This window comes from Artibeus jamaicensis, unplaced genomic scaffold (genome assembly GCF_021234435.1).
Source record: "Artibeus jamaicensis isolate MK-2021 breed Jamaican fruit bat unplaced genomic scaffold, CSHL_Jam_final contig_793, whole genome shotgun sequence".
Taxonomy (NCBI): domain Eukaryota; kingdom Metazoa; phylum Chordata; class Mammalia; order Chiroptera; family Phyllostomidae; genus Artibeus; species Artibeus jamaicensis.
This window is the reverse complement of record NW_026521975.1, coordinates 2,966,787-2,972,410: the sequence shown is the minus strand read 5'-3', so window position 1 is coordinate 2,972,410 and position 5,624 is coordinate 2,966,787. Positions and strand designations below refer to the sequence as shown.

Genomic DNA, 5,624 nt, shown 5'->3' with positions numbered 1-5,624 from the left:
ACCCTTAACATGAATGAAAGCACTCTTAGCAGTGCAGATTTCACAGGTTTATCAGGAAGTCTTTCTGATGCCAGATTTTTCCCCAGGGCACTCTCTAGCAAGGCAGGGAGCTGCACCTCTCCCCACCAGGTATTCAGGCTTAAGGGGATTAGAGCCAGGAAGCACTTCTCCCAGAGACCGTGGGGACTCAGGCTTTGTCAAAGCCGGGGGATGAGAGTCCATTGCTTTTTGTTGCAGCCCCCCGAGTCCTTCCATGAAGGCCTCCCAAGTGATCGAGTCTGGCTTAGGTTGTCCCCCCGCTGTGAGGGGTCTTACCTGTCATTGACTTCCGACCAAGCTTTGGGGTCAGGGAGAGGAAACTGAGGTAGCGTTTGCTACCAGAGATAAGCTTTGTCTCCTTGGGCTCACAGTCACTAGCCCTTAGCCACAGGGAGTCGAGATACAATTCCTAGAACCAGGCAGAGCAGTCTACAACAGGTAGAATTGGTGAAGATGAGGTCATCCTAGAGTAGGGTGAGCCCCTTATCCAATGTGACTGGTGTTGTTAGAGAAAAGGGAAATTTGGACACAAGGAAAGCACCAGGTGGAGACTGGGTCATGCTGCCACCAACCACATAACTACCAGAAGCTGGGAGAGGCCAGGAACAGATCCACCCCTAGAGCCTTCCAAGGGAGCACGGCCCTGCTGACACCTTGACCTTCCAGACTCCAGAACCAGGACACAATAAACTTCTATTGTTTAAGGTACTAAGATTGTGGTTCTTTGTTATAGCCCTAGGAAACTAATACACATTGCTTCAGATTTTGATGGGAGTTCTTGAAGGGAAAGGACTTCTCTTCAACAAGTATTTGGTTATCTTGGAGTACAGTTCATACAGGAAATGCAGGATTTATGCCTGGCTCTTTCTCTGGATTTACCAATTTTTAGAATATTGAATGGTTCCTTGGTGTCCTTCAAAGGCGACCAGTGAGGTTCACAAATTCAGTATTATCATTAACTATAGATTTAAATATAATTAATATGTCTTAATCCATTGTAGTTACTAATCCTTTCAGTATTCAAATTGCCCCACCTTTGACCAGCAACAGTTCCTTCCAGATGACTTCTGAGTCCTTTGGAAGAATTTCCAATAGTTTGATGGCTTTCTTGCTTTTTCATATGGTAAGATGTTCCTGGCTTATCTTGCCCCAGATCTACCATTTCTCCAAGGGCCTCTGGTTCTTTCTAGTGGGAAGTGACAGTTAAAGGTCACAATCTGGTTGTTGGGGGGCACTCATTGTTACCAAGTCAATCACTGCTTGTAGTCCTTTTCAGTGCACAAAGCTAGAAAAAAACATTCTAAGAGAAAATACATCATAACTTCATAATACTTATTTCTTTTACAGCAAAAACTTAGTTCTTAGTCATTAACTTTATTCTAATAAATTATTTTGTTTACCTTACTCTCTGTGTCTGTGTTATAATTTTATATATATGTATATATATATATGGTTATAATACAGAATAATTTTTATATGTATGATAACTTCTAAATAACAACACTGATGCTATTACTAATAGTTATACTGTTGGAAACAGTTTAAGTTTTCTTTGCAACCCTCTTAGTCTTTGGGATAGACAGATGGTGGTCCCCAGCTTACAATGGTTTGACTTGAGATATTTCAACTTTACGATGGTGGGAAAGCAATATGCATTTAGTGGAAGCCGTACTTCAAGTTTTGAATTTGATCTTTTCCCAGTCTAATGATATGTGGTAAGATACTGGTGATGACGTACAAAGCCAATGAGCCACAGTTCCTTATCAGCCCTTCGTCACGAGGGTAAACAACCGATACTCTGCAGTGGACTGTGTGGCCAGTGTTTTCTAGATACTGTGTTCTGAGCCTATTTGAGTTAGGCTGCTGAGGTAGGCTCCTCAGTAGGTTAGGTATATTAAATGCATTTTTAACTTACGATGTTTTCAACTCATAATGGCTTATCAGGATATAACCCCATCATAATCTGAGGAGCACATGAATATATATCCTACAGAATATGCACAAAGCTTTTCAAGTCATCTGAAATATGTACTTAAGCCACTATATTTATATACCTTTGCATTGTTTTATTTATCTTTCAACATTTTGGGGAAGTATAGTTTTCTTTTATTAACTGATAAAACTTTTTATTTCACTTTTGAATTTTTACACATTTCCTGATCGTTCCATGTAAGGTGGCAATCAGAACTGTTTTAAAGAGGTACACAAATCTAGTACATCTAGACTTCCTTTTTTGCTATACAGTTTTCACAACCATGGGTGTGCTTGCTAGGCAATAACCAGCGCAGAAGCAAATACGAGGCCAAATACTGGTAAGGAAGAGCAAAGTAAGAGAGAGCCGCCAGATACACAGACAGGCTCATTCCACATTCAGCACTGCATTTTCAAGTGCCAAGTATCTAACTACACATTTTTGTTCAGCTAGAAAGGAAGGATAATTTTTTCTTTTTTTTGGTTTGTTTTCATCAGTGCATGAATGTTTTTTTCTCATTCCAGCAGATGGACAAACAGATGGATACTGCAGCTGTGAGGAATGTTAGAGAGAGAGGGGAGATACTGCGAGACTGGTAGGCCTGGGTACTCTGGATTCTCCCCATGCATCTTCCCTGCATTATGGGGCCTTGTTTAAACACATATGTGAACTTGGCTGGATGAGTCCAGTTGGGACATCTGGTGACAGGTACTAACAAGCATTATCAGGGCTGGCTGTAATACAGGGAGAATCACAGATATTTAAAAATACTTTTTTTTAAAGATTTTATTTATTTATCTCTAGAGGGGAAGGAAAGGAGAGAGGGAGAGAAACATCAATGTATGGTTGCCTTTTGTGTGTCCCCTGCTGGGAACTGGCCTGCAACCCAGGGATGTGCCCTGACTGGGAATCGAACCGCAATCCTTTGATTTGCAGGCCCGTGCTCAATCCACTGAGCTACACCAGCCAGGGCTAAAAATACTTTTTGGTTCATTTCTTGGTGTGACTGAACAGCAGCAATGGACCCGAGAACTGGAGGAAGACAGAGCTGTGGTGCTAGAAGCTCTTCTCAACTCTTTGAAGCGGGCCTGCTCACCAAAGTGCTCCCCAGTTTCCCTTCTTGTCCCCCCCAGGCCCTCATTCCTGCCCATAGAGTATTAAACCATAAACAAAAGACAAATACAGACTTCCAAAAGAAAAAAGGTTAAGAAGCAGAAGGACCTAAATTTAAAGAGTGAGGGGTGTGGAGTTGGGGAGTTGGGAGAGAGAAAGGAACAATCAAAAAGAGGAGTGTGAAAGAATGTTTAGATTTCAAAGTTTAAAAGCCCCAAGTTAGGAAGAATCTAGACTGAGTATTCCTCATGCGAAAGACAACCTCTGCAAAACATGATTCTTCAAGGTACCCAGAAGACAGCTAAGGCCCTTCATAAGATGCGTGGCTTTCTTTCTTCTTTAGCTCATGGTTACAAGAAAAAAGATTCCATGACTAAAGCACAAGTCACAGATTAGTAATGCTTTAGGTCAGGGTTTCAGTCACAAGTGTTATGATTATATGAGCACTGGACCTTCTCATGGTGTTATAACCAGTTATCTGCCACAAAGAATTTCAATTTTAGACTTTGAGTTTCCTCAAAGAAAAACACTGAACATCTGAGGTCATGAACTTTTGAGTGGCAATGGTCTGAACTTGGTCAAGTGTCTATAAGCCCTGAACGACAGGCAAAATTGTGAACAAACACAAATACAAAATAATACATGTCTCATGCCAAGTCCCGGCATCAAGATATAATCTCTATAATTTTCTCTCCTTTTTGAAATCCTCACCCAAGGATATGTTTGTTGCTTTTAGAGGGAGAGAAGAAGGGAGAGAGAGAGAAACATCGATTGGTTGCCTCCCATGTGTGCCCCTACTAGAGGTTGAAACTTGGACCTTTTGGTGCAGGGAACAGTACTCCAACCAACTGAGCCACCCAGCCAGGGCTCTGTAACTTTCTGTACAACTTTACAATGGACCTGTATTTCAGTGACTGTTTCGATATCAGATTAGAGTTTTTCAACAGTTATAGATAATTGAGGTCTCTTTTTCTTCTACCACTAAGAGTTCTTCTGAGTCACAAGACCCCATTATCACAATGTTCAGTTTTTTTGAGAAAATTAAGTGCTCAGTAATGCTGTAAATGTTAAAAATAAAAACTTCAGGCTTCCATGACCAAATTAAGTTTGGCCATTTACATGACCAAACTAAGTTTGAGATACAAATACCTGCTATTTATCCCTTGGACTATTGTTGCTAGGTTGAGGCTGTGAAAAAATCAGAAAGTTGACATACAATTCTCTTTTTTTAATCACTCAAAGGGATATATGTGGAAGGTACAGAGTGACATTGAACAGGTCAGAAAACACAATAGATATTAGTTCTCTCCCTCCCCCATATCTCCTTCATTTTCCTGATGTTCCACATCCAGAGGGCGACCATCCCTATGCAAATGCATGATCAGGGTGCTGTCTGTGTATGGCTCTTCATTCATTGTTTTCGATTCAGCCATTGCTTCATCCAATGCCATTTTTGCAGTATGCTGCCTTCTTGGGAGTGTTTGGAATTTCATAGTAGAAGGCTGAGAAATTCAGTCTCTTCAGGCCAGGCCAGGTTGGACTGGGTGTGGACGCTGCATTCCTTTCTTACTAACTTCAGATGTCTCCTGGTAAGCCTGCCGAGACGTTGCCACAGTGCTTTGCTTACTGTCTCCAGATGCCACCTCAGAAGGACATGTAAAATAATCTCCTTTCATTTTCAAGTTGAACACCTCCTTTTCTGGTTGTGCAGCATTGGGAATGAAGTAGCTGTCTAACGCCTACAGAACATCATTGCAGCTGTCCCACAGTTCTGCCTCTGTGCTCAGCCTACCTGCTGCTGCTTCTCTTTCCTCCGTTTTCTGTTCAGTGCTGGAGAGGACATGCCAGGAAGAGCGTTCTTGCAGGCGAAGGAGAGCAGGTCTCTGTCTTCACTGGAGAGTTCGTGCTCCTGTTCTGCACCAGCCTTCCTGGCTGTACCCACATCGTCATAATGCTTGGCCTGCTCAGGAGTCTGGCGTTCTGTGCCAGCTCCCTTTTACCCGCTGTCATTCTTGCTGGAGGACCGAGGGACATGGGGTTATCTTCCCACCCAGACCCACTCAGGGGTCAGCGCGATGTGGCTGCCACCCCACTTTCACTTATAGTTTTCTTTTTTGATTAAGTTTTATCTTATAAGATGTTCAGATGGCACCAAAGCCTAATCTATAAAATAAAGTCCATTCAGATAATCTTGCTTATATTGCCTTCCTCATGGCCTGTTCCTTCCCTCCCACATATGTAACAATTTTTATTAGTTTTGGTCTCTCCTCACATTCGACATGTTAAATAGTAGGCATATGTACATTTCTCCCACGTTTTAAGATGTAATGTATCATGCTACCCCCATTATTCTTCACTTTGATTTTTTTAGCAATATATTTTTAAAATGTCTCTATACTAGGATGTAGCAATGGCCCTCATTTTTGTTTTTTATTATTTTATTTTAATTTTTTATAATGCATAGTTCTCCATTGTGTGGATTTGACTAAGCCAAGGTTTC

General features: G+C 41.6%; 1 pseudogene; it reads right to left on the bottom strand.

The window, feature by feature from the left end:
* Positions 1-4,422: 4,422 nt before the first annotated feature.
* Positions 4,423-5,134, bottom strand: LOC119037384 (14-3-3 protein beta/alpha-like; annotated as a pseudogene).
* Between the last annotated feature and the right edge of the window lie 490 nt (positions 5,135-5,624).